General features: G+C 40.9%; 1 protein-coding gene across 1 annotated transcript in view; it reads right to left on the bottom strand.

Annotated features, from left to right (window-relative positions):
- Positions 1-15,644, bottom strand: part of TBC1D5 (TBC1 domain family member 5) — a 330,505-nt gene that overhangs the window by 244,431 nt on the left and 70,430 nt on the right. The window lies entirely within an intron of this gene.

Below are 15,644 nucleotides of genomic sequence, written 5' to 3'. Positions count from 1 at the left end.
AGGGGCCCAACACCTGTGCCTCATTAATATACAAGTAAATCTGCTCTACTGGGAAACAATTGGAAATTAATTGTCCCAAACCATTTACTGAGTTTGAATAAAGAAATTAGACCTATATTTCCTGCATCCTGCACCAAACGAATCATCAAGAATTATTTGTCACCAGTCGAGGTTAGGAATTTCAACTTTATGAAATTTCTCTCAAATTCCACCATGCTACAATAAAATAAAAGTATAATTGAACATTCACTATCAGAGCTGAAAGCCTGGCAATCTCTTAAGAAAGCCCCTAAAACTCTCAGCGGTCCTTCTGCAGAAACGCAGTTGTCATTGGCCAGCACCTTCCTCCTTCTGGAAAGACTCCGAGGGGACCAACTGCACACCTCAACCGCAAAAGCCAGACCAGGAGGCAAGGTGTGTCACCTCCACGGGGTCTCAGAACATGGCCAAAGGCAATGGCACACTCTCCATGCCACCAGCATGACAACTTGCAGTTTTCCACCCTGCTCTGTGGTTCTGCAATCACGCCAAGCCTTCTGCGAGTCGGGCGCATGGTTAAAGAGGTACGAAGGGAGCACAGTCCAGGCCCACCCTGAAGGAAGCACGCTCTCACCACCACGGTGTGAATACCAATGCCTTACCCTCTCCACTGCAGTCCTCTGTTATACCACATTTTCATTTTTATTATGAGTGAAACGGAAAATGTATTCTGATTTTTGGTCATTTTAAATGATTCTTTTCTTCAACTTCCTGCCTAAAAAAAAACAAACTATTTTATGTCACAGACATGCCCCTGAGTTCATATTCCGCATTGCTGCTTGTTAACTGTACATAAACAGGCAAGCCACTGAGATGCTTCCCCGTCCTTTCAGTCTTTTCATCTATAAAATGGAATCATCATAGTATCTATCTCAAATAATTACTCTGAGGATTAGAGCTTGCATGAAAGTCCTTGGAAAGGTGCTCAGTTTATCATAACTTATAAAAGTATATCAGTTATAATGGATGCATTTGAGGGTACCTTCTTATTGATCTAAGGCAGGAATTCTTCATACATTAAAGATATCACATGCATGTCTGCCATATAGGCATGCGTGTGTGCACACCCCACTTCTACCTAGTTGTTTCGATTTTCTATGGACAAAGTTAAATGTAGTCTCATTTGAATCTAACATTACCCTCTCCTGTGGTTCTTTCCATTGTTTTCATGTTTAAATAGTTCTGAGCCACGCTAAAATCAAGGATTCACTGAAATTCACTTTTTTTTTTACAAATACTTCAGTCACTTTTATCACCCAGAGTATCTTAAATATAGTTTCCACTTCTAAACAATGCCACATGCACTATTCACATTTCCCACTGCTCAACGTTCACTTTTATCCAATTTTCCAGCTTTTAATCATATTCAAAACGATTAAATAAGTACATGAGAGGAACACATCTCCGAAACATGTGGATTTCAGTTGGATGTTAAGGCCTAAAAGGAATCATAAATCTGGAAAGGCCAGGCAACCCCATGGACCTGTAAACACTGAACACCGTGCAGGTCGGAAAGGGAAGAATGTAGGCGCTGAAGTGATGACTCCTGGAGCCTCTTCCAAAATCAGCTCCTATTCCTAAGCACCCAGACTTTGTGCGAGTTCAGGCCCGGCTGGTGCCGGCACGCTCTGCCATCTTGTCAGGGGAAGCAGCAGCTCTTCAGGGCAAGTTATGTACTACTTCGTAATGAAGGAGAATTACCCGTTAGCTTAAACAGGACCTTGTGCCTTGATTACAGTGTTGGGGAGGCATGTGAAATGGAAACGTTATCTCGGAAAACCACAATCATTTAAATTTATTCATGGGTGCTCATTGCTCCAATTAAGGGATAACATCTCAAGCTGATGACGAGATGTAACACAAAGGCCAGAAGACATTCTACTGTCTCTCTTTTATGTAATCGGCTTTCAGCAGGAAACAGTGGCCCAGAATAGAACATGTATTAAGTGCCGCCTATGTACTTAGCAGAGTCCCTGGGTGGTGCAAATGGTTAAGTATTGGGCTACTAATCAAAAGGTTGGCAGTTCAAATCCACCCAGTGGTACATCAGAAAAAAGGCCTGGTGACCTGCTTCCTGTGGAGAACAGTTCTGGTCTGGAGCACACGGATCACTAGCAAGGTTTGCATATGCCCAGGAGCAGCAGCTTCACATTTTGATGTGTTTTGTTTAGTAAAGGTCTCTCTGATTTTGCATAATACATATTTACTTACCTTCATATATGTACATAAGAGAGCTTTGAAAAGTATGTGGAAAAATAACATTTAAAGGTCACATATTTTTTTCCAGAAACTTTTTGAATTCCCTTCACATAGAAAAGTAAAACATCCCTGTAATACTTTAAAAAATATGACCTTTCATTAAAATGCTAAAAAATCATTTATAACATTATTTAGACAAATTATTTCTAATCATCATCCTATTGGTACTGTTGTTAGATGCTATCAAGTCAGTTCCAATTCATAGCAACTCCTTGCACAACAGAAAAAAAAAAAACCTGCCCAGTTTGTGCCTCCACACAATCCCTGTTCTGTGTTAGCCACTATGGAAATCCATCTCATCAAGAGTGTTCCTCCTTTCTCCCAATCCTGCATTTATCCAAGCATGGTATTCTTATACAGGGGTTGGGCTTTCGACTCTTGTACAGAGTTACCGTCTCAGAAACTCACAATACCCTATAGGGTCCTAGGAGTCAGCATCGACTCAATGGCAGTGCGTTTAGTTTTTGAATTTGGTCTCTTCTGATAACAAGTTCAAAGAACATGCAATGAAGTCTCCCTGTCCTTCTAAGGAGCACTCTGGGCTGTACTTCTTCCAATGAGGATGTGTTTGTTCTAATAGCTGTCACAGTACATTCAATATTCTGTCCCAACACCGTAAGACAAGCACATCAGTTCTTCTCCAGTCTCGGTTGTTCATTGTCTAATTTTCACTTGCAAATGAAGGGACTGAAAATACCACCATTGCTTGGATCAGGTCCATCTTATTCCTCATAGAGATAATGTTGATCTTTAACAGTTCAAATTGGTCTGATTGATCAGACTTGCCCAATGAAGTTTTTAGTACTTTGATTCCTTGTCTGCTGCTTCCATGAAAACTGATGGATCCAAGCTAGGTGAAATCCTTGACAACTTTAATCTTTTCTCAGTTTTCATATTGGTTCAGTTGGGGATTTATTTCCTCTATATTGAGCTGTAGTCCATACTGGTCTGCAGTCTGATTTTCATCAGCCAGTGCTTCAAGTTCGGTTCACTTTCTGCAAGCAAGGCTGTGCAATCTGCACATCACAACCTTCCTCGAATCCTAGTGCTTTGTTCCTCATATCGTTCAGATTTTTGGATTATTTTCAGAGCATACAGATTGAATAAGTATAGTGAAAGGATATAACCCTGACATACACCTTTCGTGATTTCAACTATGACGTACTTCCTGATTAAGTTCAAATGACTCTCTCTTGGTCTGTGCACAGATTCTGCAGAGGCACAATTAAGTGCCTCAGAATTCTCACTCTTCTTAATGTTATCCATAGTTTGTTATGGTCCACAGAGCCGGATTCCTATGCAGAGTCAATTAAAAGACAAGTAAACACCTTTCTGCTATCCTGTGCTTTTAGTCAAGATCCATCTAATGTGCCACACCCTCTTCTAAATCTGGCTTGAATTTCTGGCACCTTCCTGTTGATATATTGCTGAAACCATTTTGGAAATATCGTCAGAAGTTTTCCTTGTGTTTGATACTAATGACATTTTCCAGTAATCTCGTTAATAATATTGGGTCACTTTTCTTTGGAATGGGAAAAATGTAGATCTTTCCATTGGTAGGCCAGATAGCTGTCTTCCAAATTTCTTAGCATGCAAGAGTGAGTGCTTCCAGTGCTGTATCGACTCGTTGCAATGTTTCAGTTGGTATTCCGTCACTTCCTGGAGCCTTGTTTTCGCTACTGCCTTCAGTGCAGCCTGGCCTTCTTCCTTCCGTATCATTGGTTCCTGGCTCTTTAACAGCCCTTGAAATGCTTGAACATCCAACCAATCAATTTTGGTTCAGTGACTCTATTTCTTCCGTCTCCTTTTGTTGCTTCCTGCATCAGTCAACATGTTTGTCATAGAATCCATCAATATTGCACCTAGAGGCTTACTGATCATGATAGGGTGATTTAAAAAAAATTCCTCTCTTTAGATGAAAAAACTAAGGCTCAGAAAATGAAATATTTTTTCAAGAAGAAAAAGGAAATGAGAATTAGGAAATGCATCTTCTTATAATAACATCAAAGATAAGTAACATTAGAGGAAACCCAATATTCCAGAACCCAGTAGTTAAAACTAGCATGTTGGCATCAAGGCAAGACAATGGAGGCTTCTTTTGATTTAAAGCTTTTGAGTATTCCGTCCAAGGGCAAAGAGACAAGTTTTCACATGTTGGACCAACAAGGTATGTCAACAGGAGCAACGAGGAGTAGTTGCGACCTGTCTGAAACATTTAGGCACTTAAAGGCAGTCAATAGAGCAAACATATTAGAAACCTCAACCTTCAGGGATGCCATGACAAAGCACTTCTGCCTTCTACTCTGCCCTCTGCCTTGCAGGCACCGACTGGGTCCCTGCAAACAAGCAGTGCCCGAGCAAGGAAAGGGGTATAGGGGCAGCTCTGTCTCTTGTTGCAAATGCCAAGGGCTGTGCATGGCGAGTGGCTGCCGTATGAGCACAGTTGAGAGGAGTCATGATCCCAGCTGGTCGCATCAGAAATGAACATTCAAAATACTGGCCATGGGCATGGCGGGGTGTCTAGGGAGTACCTGTGAAAATCAATCATTTCTCCGGGAAATGACTTAGAATGTGCAGTGAATAAGCATGCCTGCTGTCCTCAAGGCTGGCAGTTCTCTACTCCTCAGGAGAAAGATGGGGGCTTTCTACTCTTGTTCAGAGTAGGGTCACTCTAAGTCAGCACTGACTCGACGGCAGTGAGAGGGGGGTAGATAGAAACGGTTTACGTATTTTACTACTATACTATTTTACACACACACACACACACACACACACCAGTATGAAGTTAGTTGGTTCCTTTAAATTTAATTATTTTCAAAATTTGAATGATGTATAAATGAGTAAATTGTGTGCTAATTTAGTACTAGAAACATTCTCGATTACTGCCCCAAACGGTGATATACTATATAAATGTTGGAGCCCTGGTGGTGTCGTGGTTACCCACTGGGCTCTGGTCCTCACTGTCAGCAGTTCAAAACCACCACTGAGCTTTCTATGTCCGTGAGCAGTTACCGTCTCAGGAACCCACAGAGGAGTAGCTGCGAGTCAGCAATGACTTGATGGCAGTGAGCTTGTAGCGAGATCTAACTGCTTATTTTATATGTGTATTCTATCTTTTATATGATGGTTCCTACCAATGTTTGGGCACATCTACACAAACAAGATCTGTAGGATTAAGTGACCCAAACAACAAGAACAGTTAAGGCTGCGGAGATTCCATTTCTTCTAGTGTTCACATCTCCAAAACTTGGTGGAAAAGGCACTACACTTTGTTTTCTCCTGGAAATTAAACTGCTGAGGGCACCACAGAAGGGATTACCACATGTTGGAAGCCTAGCAAGCCAGAGAGAGAGTAAAATGAGAGAGGAAACCAGGTTCCGGCTGTCAGGGAGGTGTGCTGAAAGCTGCTCTTCTCTCTCAGAGATGACAAGGTCTACCAAAGGGGCACTGCTAGCAGAGCCGGGGATGTGTTGTGCTGATAACTGCAAGGTCCGCAGTTTGAAACCACTGGCTGCTCCCAGAAGAGAGCTGAGGCTGTCTATTCCCACGAAGAGTTCCGGTTTTTGGAAAATCACAGGGGCAGTCTATCCTGTCCTTAAGACCATTATGAGTGAGTTTGGTTTGGGGCTTGATCACTCAACCTTTGTTCTGCTACAGTCTGCTTCCGTGAAGATTCTAGCCAAGACAATTTGATGAAGGAGTTCTACTGGGTAACTCATGGGGGCCCCACGGGTCAGTTCTGACTCCAAGGCAACAGGTTTTATCGACCAGCCACATCCACCTTGCTGCAATTTTACTAAAGGCCAGAGCATAATGACGGTGGTTTCCAAAGAGACTGGCGTTTGAAGGGTGGTTTTTAAGCGGATCAGACTCAGACGGGGGAGTTAAAGATGAGGGTGCAAAGGATGAGAAAACTAAACTTGATGCAAAAATATTTTTATGCCATTTTATGATCTGAAAGTACAAGCTGCTATTTGAGAAATGATATTAATGATGCTCATATTAGTTTTATCAAACACGAGAAAAAAGGTAAAACATTTTAATATTCCTACCTTTTTTAATCTGTATAAAAGAAATATTTCTACCAAAGAAAGGGCTGTACTCTAAGTCTAATATTTCATGTAAAAGAGTATATTCTTTTTTATACCATTTAAAAGGTAATGCTTTTGAAAATACTATTCAAATAGAACAAGGAACATCTAACTTAAAAATCAATGGAAATACGACTGTAAATTAGTTATGTCAGCACCAGACTGTGAAGTGTGGCACCAGATATGGGTAAGCTACAACATTAGGACTGCAGGTGCCAAGATCAACCAGATAAACACTGATGTTAGCTATAATTACCTCATTTTTAGCTTAAATCACAGGTAATGAGGGAACTCGGAGTCTCTAAAAGGCAATTAGAAATTGTACTGGCTTTTTTGCTTCCTGTATCAGGAATTTTTAAAAACTTACTTTTATTTAAAGCCTTTTTCCCCCCCTCCGTAATGAAACATCAAGGCATATCACTTATACATTTATAAATAAATATAAAAACAGAATGCACAATTACCCACAAGCTTAAAATGGATTCTTCATATGGCTAGGTGAAATATGCTCTCATATGATGAGGCTCCATTGAGGAAAGGTAACAAGCGTATCACTCGGTGGAGGAAATACAACGGAAGGTGACCGTCTGATTCACGCTTAGATTTAACTTTGGATGAAAAATGTTGAGCCCTTATCTCAGTACCCACAAAGTCGTTACGAATAGACCAGTAGTTGTGATCTATCAGACAAAATGTTCTTTTCTAGAGGAATAGATAATATTTTCCCAAATATAAAATTTAACTGCTTTAAAATTCAAAATATATTAAAATAGTTACAACTCAATAATCATACTTTTACAAAATAATCAAGAAAATCTTTATCACAAAGGCTACAAAATTAAATAAAGACTAAAGATCATTAAGTACAGAATCAAAGGGTCAGAAGTTAGAAATTCAGAAGGAAAATAGTTCTGTACCTGCTAAATCTATTAAGTTGGCTAAGTAAATAATTTTCTGTTCCATAGTCTACTGATGGTTCTTATATAATGAATGATTAATTTTAAAAATCTCCTCCTGAGACTTCTCCCTGCAGATCTCCCCCACCTCACCTTCTACTCATCCCCATCCTACTTCATTTACCTTGATATTTAACTTTCCATTACAATGTTAAAAAAATTCCCACAGCGTGTAATGTAACCAACACCATAAGTTAAATGCTTACAGCACTGAGAACAAATTACTTTCCAGTAATTTAGAAATAGGCATTTATATTGTAAAATCTGATGTGCTATTTAAAAGTCAATCACATCTCTTAAAGTGTGTTTTTCAAGACTGGGTTGACATAAAGGATATTACACATATAGAAATATATGCAGGCTTGAAATGAATGCATTCTCCTAAAAAGATTAAAATAGATTACATTTTAACTGAACCCATTATTCACTTGGTAATCTCTAAATCATCATGATCCAATAGGGTCTTCTGAGATAAACATGCTCTATATCTGTCTGTCCAGTTGGTAACCACTAGCCACATATGGCTACAGGAGCGAGAGAGCAACTATTTACTCCGTTTAAAGTTTAAACAGTCTCGTGCGGCTGGTATAGCTATAGTCTTGGACAGAGTAGATATAAATATCCCAGGAGGATAAGCAGCTTATTCATGCGCGCATTTTGAAAGTACTGCGTTTATAAAAATGCATAATGTACATAGCACATATAGAAAACTAAAGCATGGAGAGGTTGTGTGGTTTGCAAAATCGAGTATCACATTTGCTGTTTGCATAAAAATACAGTACTATGAAGGCTTAAAGAACCAACGTTAAGTATGCTTCCTCAGATATAGCATAATTGGAGAAACAAAATAGATATAAATTAAGCACTCAGTAAAGGAAATCAAGGTAACTCCCTAAGCAATATAATACGACAATCTATAATTAATTTCTTCTAAATGAATGGTGGTGCTCAGCATCTTTCACAAGCCTCCTGTAGTCTGTTTCTACCACTATCCATGTCGCCTACCCACCATCTTCATCTCCTCCTCAAAAACACACACGTGTAAAAGAAAGCAAATTTCTGGTACTGATAGTTATTTATATTTGTGACTAAAAATTATCAAGGCTAGAAAGAACCTGACCTAAGATTTGTACCATGAGTCTAAGATTCCTAGCAATGCTGCTGCTGCTGAGAACCACCGAGTTCGTTCAGACCCACGTACAAGAGAACGGAACACTGTCCAGTCTTGTCGTCCTTAGAATTGTTCTTCTGTTCCAGCCCCTGCTTAGAGCGACCATGTCGATATACCTTGTTGAGAGCCTACTTCTTTCCTAATTTTTCTTTTACCAAACATGATGCCCTTGAACTATTTTAAAAGGGACTGGTCTCTCCTGATAACATGTTCAAAGTCCACGAGACAAAGTCTCTCCTTCCTTGCCTCTAAGGAACATTCTGCTTGCGCTTGTTTCAAAATAGATTTATTGGTTCTTTTGGTATTTTCAATATTTCCTCCAGTACCACATTTCAAATGCATTGATTCTTTTTCAATCTCTCTTATTCAATGTCCAATCATCACATGCATATGAGGCCACTGAAAAAAAGTGCCATGGCTTGGGTCAGGCGCACCTTAGTCCTCAAAGTAACATCTTTGCTTTTCAACATCCTAAAGAGGTCTTGTGAAGCAGATTTACCCAATGCGCACTGTGGCAGTTGATCTCTTGATTGCTGCTGCCGTGAGCATTGATTGCAGACGATGAACTCCTTGTCAACCTCGATCTTAGCTCCATTTATCATGCCATCTGCCGGTACAGTTGTGGTGGCACTGTTTTTCTTCAACATTGAGTTGCCATCCATATTTCAGGCTGCGATCCTTAATCTTCAATAGCAAGTACGGCAAACACAGTTGTGTCACCTGAACATCAGAGGTTGTTAATAAGCCTTCTTCAACCCTGATGGTACATCCTTCTTCACATAGTTCTGCTTTTCTGAGTATTTCCTCTGCATACAGATTGAATAAACAGGAAAGCATAAACCCGGAGGCACACCTTCCTGACTTTAAACCATGAAGTATTTCCTTGTTCTGTTCACACAAATGCCTCTTGATCCACATGCCGGCTCTGCATGATCACACTGAAGTGTTCCGAAATCCCCCAGGCTATCCATAGTTAGTTGTGGTCCACACAGTCAAATGCCTAGGTATCATCAAAACACAAGTAAACATCTTTCTGGTATTCCCCGCTTCCAGCCAACATCCATCTGACTTCAGCAACGGTAGCTCGTGCTCTACATCCTCTTCTGAGCCTGGTTTGATTTTTCTGGCAGCTTCCTTTCCATGTCCTGCTGCAACCATTGTTGGATGATCTTCAACAAAATATGACTGGCCTGTATTATCAGTGATATTGTTCTTTAAGTTGCAAATTCTTTGGAGTAAGTACAAATATGGATCTCTCCCAGTCCCTTGGCCAATCAACTCCAAATTTCTTGGCATGGACGAGTGAATACTTCTAGTGCCTCATCTGTTTTTGAAATACTTCAAATGGTATTCCATCGGTTCACTGAGGCTTGGGTTTTGACTAAGGCCTTCAGCGCAGCTTGGATTTCTTCAGAACCACTGGTTCTTGATCACATGTTACCTCTTGCAGTGGCTGAATATCGACTGGTTCTTCTTGATAGGAACTGTGTGTACTCTTTCCATTTTCTTTGACGCTGCCTCCAGAACCTTGCAGTATTGCACCTCAAGGCTTGACTTTTTCTTTAGTTCTTTCCATCTAAGATACGCCCAAAGTGTTCTTCCTTTTGTGGTTTTACAAATTTAGGTCTTCGCATACAAGGAGTACTCCCCCCCAAAAAAAAAACCACACCCCGAACCTTCCCTCAAAGCTATGTATTAAAATTTTTACAAAACAACCTTAACACCTTCAAAGTACTCTCCATTACCCTTGATACATTTGTTAAATCTATGATACCATTCTTGGAAATAATTTTCAAACTCATTTATTTAGATGCCTGACAGCACCTCCCTCGCTTTGTTTCACCTTTTCTAAGTCGTCAAATCGCTGTCATTTCCTGTCGCTCTTTACTCACTAAAACAAAATAGTCCCACGTAGCGAGGTCAGGTGAGTAAGGTGCACAGGGCAAGAGAGGCATGCTGCTTTGTGCCCAAAAGTGGCACACTGAGATGGCTGCGTGAGCGGGTACATTGTCATAGTGGCAAAAGCAGTCCCCTCTCTGCCACAATTCAAGCCCTGTTTGTTGTACACTGTTATGCTGTCTTTCAGAACCTCTAAATAGAAGGCTTGGTCAACAGTTGACCTGGTGGAATGAACTCCAAATGCACTATGAGTTGACATTTTCCTCCATTTGGGAAGTCGACATATGTCCATAATGACGTTTGTCTTTAATTGACATTTCACCTTTTTTGAAACAAGAAAACTACCTGTACATTTGAGTTTTTCCCTTAGCGCTGTCCTTGTAAGCTGTGTTCAACCTCACAACACTTTCTGCAGCATTTGCTCCCAAGCAGGAAACAAAATTTCAAAGCCGCACACTATTCTCTTAAATCGACCATCACAAAAAGCAAGGTCAGTGAAACTGCTTTTACGAAAATATGCACTGTGACCACAGAGAACCTTCCCAGGTGACACCTCTGGGTGCTCTAATTCAGAGCAAGTTGCTTGATGCTTGCCACGGATCCCTTTTCGTTCTTTTTTTTGGGGGGGCAGGGTGGGGTAGAAGGGGTCCTTTGCATTTCATTCTAATACCTAGCAATAAAACCAAAACCAAGCTCACTGCCATCCAGTTGATGCTGACTCATAGCAACCCTATTGGACAAGATAGTAGGGCTGCCCTTGTGAGTTTCCGAGACTGTCACTCTTTACGGGAGTAGAAAGCCCTGTCTTTCTCCCATGGAGCTGCTGCTGGTCTCAAACTGTGGGCCTTGCAAAACCACTACATGACCAGGGTTCCTCAATACCTAGCGCAAAAGGTTGCCTCACCTTCTAATTACCCTGGTAATAAAAATGAAGATAAATGGGGTTGTACCCTAAGATACACTTGAAGGTCATTTGTGTATTTTATATCAGCGTGAATTCACATAACTGGGAAAACAATTTCACGTGGTTTTAAATAAGGAAACATCCCCACCCAGGGGCTACTAAAAATCTCACTAGTTTATAATCAAAATGACAGAACTGTTAGTTTTAAAAGTCTTAACACCCTAATGCCGCCTTTGCTCGGGATGATTGAAAGCCACTGTTCTCACAGTGAAACCTGTGACAGGAGGGACTCGGTGGGATTGCCTTGCTTTATCTGGGGCTCGCAAAGTTTCCGCCTTTGACAGGGTGCAGTCTTACTGTTTTTCATGTTAGTGGGGAATATTTGCGCGTCCTTCTCTGGTAGGTTTCCATCTCACACCGGTTCCAGCTTTTGAGGGTTCTACTGTGTGTTGTTTTTCTCCTTTTTCAACACTAAAATGATGAGTTATGTAATGGTCTAAGGTTTGAAACACATTTCTGTGGCCCTCCTTTGTGGAATGCTTAGCGGGGCAGTGGCATAGGCACTAGGACTGGTCATTTTAAGCTCAGTGGTTCAAACCCACCAGCTGCGCCTGGGAAAACTAATGATGTGTCTGCAGATTTGGAAACCTGAGGGAGTCGTTCAACTGTGATGAATATGGTCGCCATGAATCTGAAGAGGGTCAGGCTACCGCCCCGTCCTTATTGAATAACGCCCTGTTGCACCGCTGGGAACTCTCCACTCTTACCGCGATTTCTCTCATGCCCACTCATGATTAGGCTATCAGCTACCAATTCTTACAATGAATATACATGTTTTGCTGTGGTTATGTCCATCAAGTTCCAACTCAGAGCAACCTACGTACAATAAAATAAAACACTGCTGTCTGTGCACGAAGCCACTGCCGTAGCCAGTGTCACCCCATCTCTGTGGGCCTCTTTCCCTGTCACTGATGCTCAGCCAAACACGACGTCCCGCCCACAGGCTGACGATGGCTCTTGATAATACGTCCAAAGTACAGGAGGTGAAGTCACATCATTCTTGTTTCTAAGGAGCATTCTGGCTATACCATCTCCAAGACAGATCTGTCCATTCATCGAGTGTGACATGGTATAGTCGGTATCTTCCACAAACATGACTCAGCTGTGTCAGTTCTTCAGCCTTCTTTGTTCATGTGTGCGTACTGTTGGAAGGCCATCACCACGGAATCCATTGACTCACTGTGAGCCGACACAGGGTTTCTCCGACTGTACAACTTTATAGGAGCAGACAGCCACACCTTTTCCTTGCTACACACACGCAGGCTTTTAGAAATATCCAATTCTGTGCCCCTTTGCCATTTGTTTGTTTGCTTTTCTCAAAACGAAAGCAATAAACTCACCTTAGAATGTATCCACATGTCAGCCTATTTTTATACCGTATATTACTTTTAAATTAAAGGGGTGAGAGCACTGAGTGGGAGCAGAGTAAGAACTGAAGGACTCTTCCAAATGACTAGATTTCTTGTCTCTTCTAATATTGCCCCTATATCTAAGTTTCTGATTAATATATAGCCTGGTGGGTTCAGGCTATTATAAAGTCGATCTCTATCTATATCCAAAATACTGGGGAATGCTAAACCATTGGACATACAGTGAAGGAATCGAGAGGGAAGTCTCAATCTGTTTCCCATGTAGGCTAGAACAATACCAGTAGTATTTTTTAATTTTTACTACAGAGAGCGCCACATCACAAAGAGAGATTAGTAATTTTCTCATTATCTTATGTAATACAAGCCCATTACAGAAAAATAAATCCATTTGCTAAAATTTTGTATCATTTTAAGTTCATCTACTTCAATAGAAATCAAATATATTCCTGATGCATACATTTTAACTCACTTTTTTATCTGTTATCCATATGCACAATACACAGATATTCCCAAGAGGCTCTCACGAAAATTTACATGACTACAAATATCTTTAAAGGAATCAAAGGCATGCTTCTGTCGAACTGTTCCACAGAATCCTTCTATGAGATTGAAAATATTTCGACTGAGAATGGTGTCTAGTGAAGTGGAGGAGAAAGCTGGAGCACCTCCTCTGAGATCCATCAGCTCTCCGCTGGTGGCAGAAGAAGCAGGGCTGCGAGGGGTGCTAGCAGTAACAAGCAGATCCCTCCGCCTTTCCACCACTCCTCAGTCTCTTCTGTGAAAAAGCAGTCCACGATCGACCAACACAGACCGCAAAAACAGAAAAGCCAGGGGGTGGGCATGGGCTTACAGTTATCTCGGCGATTATAAACTCATGACTGAACAAAGCCCAGATGAGAGAGCTCACAGGTTTTCATCACTGCCAGGAAAGCTCAACTGCTTGAAAGACCGTTAAGATCTAGAAACACATTTAAAACTTTAAAATGAGAGGTAAGGGATTGGTGTCCACTATCCTGTTTTAATTGTAATGGGCGGAGAGACTTGGACGTGACATCTGAACCGTCCAAGTCTGTTTTCTCATCAAAACAAGAAAACTGGAATAGAGTCTTGGAAACTTTGGGAATATGTCAACCCAAAGAAACTACTTTTATAGCCATCTCAGAACACTGAATCTATAATCCTGGGATGAAAAACCATGTCCATCTGTTCAGATGATACTAAGATGCCTTTTAAATTTCAAGTATGCTCTCATCACCAGATACTTTTTTCCCATAGCTGCTTTATTGATTTTTCCTGGATTTTTAAGGACATGACATCCATTCACAATTTTGTCATTATCAACTATTTCATCATTTTCTGAGATCATAACCATTTATAAGATCACCATTTCAACTCCCAGTAAATTTAACCATAGATTCAAATATACCAAACATCTCTGATCAACTCAAATAAAAATTATTTATAGCATTAAAATAGCAATGTATGCAAAATAACAGTCATTGCAATGAAACTGACAAACACATCTGACGTGGGTCACATCTGCTTTCCTTGGGGGGTGGCGTGGAGTGTGACTTTGTCACTAACAAAGAGAAGTCTAAGCAAATCGTTCATTCTAATATTGCAAAAGAAATAGCAAAGGGAAAGAAAACACAAATGAAGACTGTTTCATTCATATCAAACACATCTCTAAAGATTGCCCCTCTCCCCCCAACAAACAAAATGCTCGGTGCACCACTACCCACAACCGCGTGCCTCCGTGTGTAACCGTCTCACTTGGTCTCCTCCTCATTCTGAGGAAGACCCCAGCGTCACACTAAGATCGTCGCAGACGTGGAGTCACGGGGACCTAAATCAAGAGCTGAACTGTGCGCCTCTCTGAGTCTCGGAGGGCTGGAACACAGGCTTGCCCATACAAGGTGCACGAGAAAGGTTTGGAGATTGCTTGAAAGTATACTAGGAGGTATCGTGAATGAAAATACGAACAAAAACCTATGAGTAAGTGTTGGAGAAACACTTGGATATGGTCTAGAATGGAAATCAAGTTAAAACTAACCACCCACTGCCACCTTCCTCTAAAAAAGCGAGGGTCGCTACACAAATACTGAATATCAGTGACAATTAAGAGACTTTGAAAGTCCCTTCTGTAAAGTACATCTCAGCGAATTACAGATTTTCAATGCCTCAGAAATTAAGCATGATATAAATGAAAGCGTTTTTTGAGTTTATATTTTCCATTTTAAACCCTAATTCTGCACAGTCCTTCCTTAAATTTTAAGTCCAATAACACTTCAACATTATTGACCCACACACTTAATTGCTAGATTTCACCTCTATTCCTACAGAAAAACAAGATAAAATGCAGAGGCTGACCCATGGCGATGGCAACGGAGCATTACCGCTGGAACCTGGCGAACCGCAAGTCCCGGGAAAGGCGCCCTCCGTGCTGAGAGACCCAGAGCAGCTCAGCCTCCTCTTTCAACCGCGGGCCTGTCTTTTCAAAGACAAGCATTTATACAGCTCTCTTCCATGGTGGGCTTACAGCTGACTATGTAAATAAACAAACAGGTCTTTTTTGTTGTTTTTGTTTTCTTTCTCTTTCTAAAGTTCTACAGATAATAAGAAGGGCTTGAAGGGGCATCTGAAGCAAAGAAACTCAAATTGTAACGTGTATGCTAAAGTGGGTTGGGGTGTTTTCATTTAGAGGTGCTAATATAAACAAAACAGCTAATATTTTAAAGTATAAGCAAACGTATTTTCAGAGCCGTAGCGATCGATTAACTAGTACAGCCTGCATTTTATAGACAAGCAGAGGGACTGACCAATTCACTACTGTAAAAGAATTACTTCGAGAAGATACATTCATCATTGCCATTTGATTTTCTTCTCTTCTTCCTC

This window comes from Tenrec ecaudatus, chromosome 4, assembly GCF_050624435.1.
Source record: "Tenrec ecaudatus isolate mTenEca1 chromosome 4, mTenEca1.hap1, whole genome shotgun sequence".
Classification (NCBI taxonomy): Eukaryota; Metazoa; Chordata; class Mammalia; order Afrosoricida; family Tenrecidae; genus Tenrec; species Tenrec ecaudatus.
Note: the sequence above shows the minus strand (reverse complement) of the source record. Positions and strands in the feature narration are given on the sequence as shown.